We start from the raw sequence: 709 nt of genomic DNA on the forward strand, positions 1-709 counted from the left end.
AGAATTACAAGATTATATTAATATTTTATTATATTTATTATTATATTTATATTAATATAATAAATATAATTATATCAATACAATATTATCATAATATTATTATAAAATAATAATTATAATATCATATTATAAATATATTATAATTATAATATCATATTATGAAAATAATAATAATATCATATTATATTATAAAATAATAATATTAGAGTTATTAATATAATTATGATATCATTTATTACAATATTACTATTACATTACATTATATTATATTATATTACGAATATGAATTTTAGATTGGGAAGATTGTAAATTTTAAATTTTATTATGGATATAGTGGGTATTATGAAAGTTTCATTAATTGTACTATCTTATAATATCATATTATATGATAAAATATTAATATTAAAGTTGTTAATATAATTATGATATCATTTATTACAATATTACTATTACATTACATTATATTATATTATATTACGAATATGAATTTTAGATTGGGAAGATTGTAAATTTTAAATTTTATTATGGATATAGTGGGTATTATGAAAGTTTCATTAATTGTACTATCTTATAATATCATATTATATGATAAAATATTAATATTAAAGTTGTTAATATAATTATGATATCATTTATTACAATATTACTTACATTATATTATATTATTTTATATTATTGTATTATTATATTATATTATATTATATTATAT

Source organism: Morus notabilis, unplaced genomic scaffold (assembly GCF_000414095.1).
Source record: "Morus notabilis unplaced genomic scaffold, ASM41409v2 Scaffold989, whole genome shotgun sequence".
Classification (NCBI taxonomy): Eukaryota; Viridiplantae; Streptophyta; class Magnoliopsida; order Rosales; family Moraceae; genus Morus; species Morus notabilis.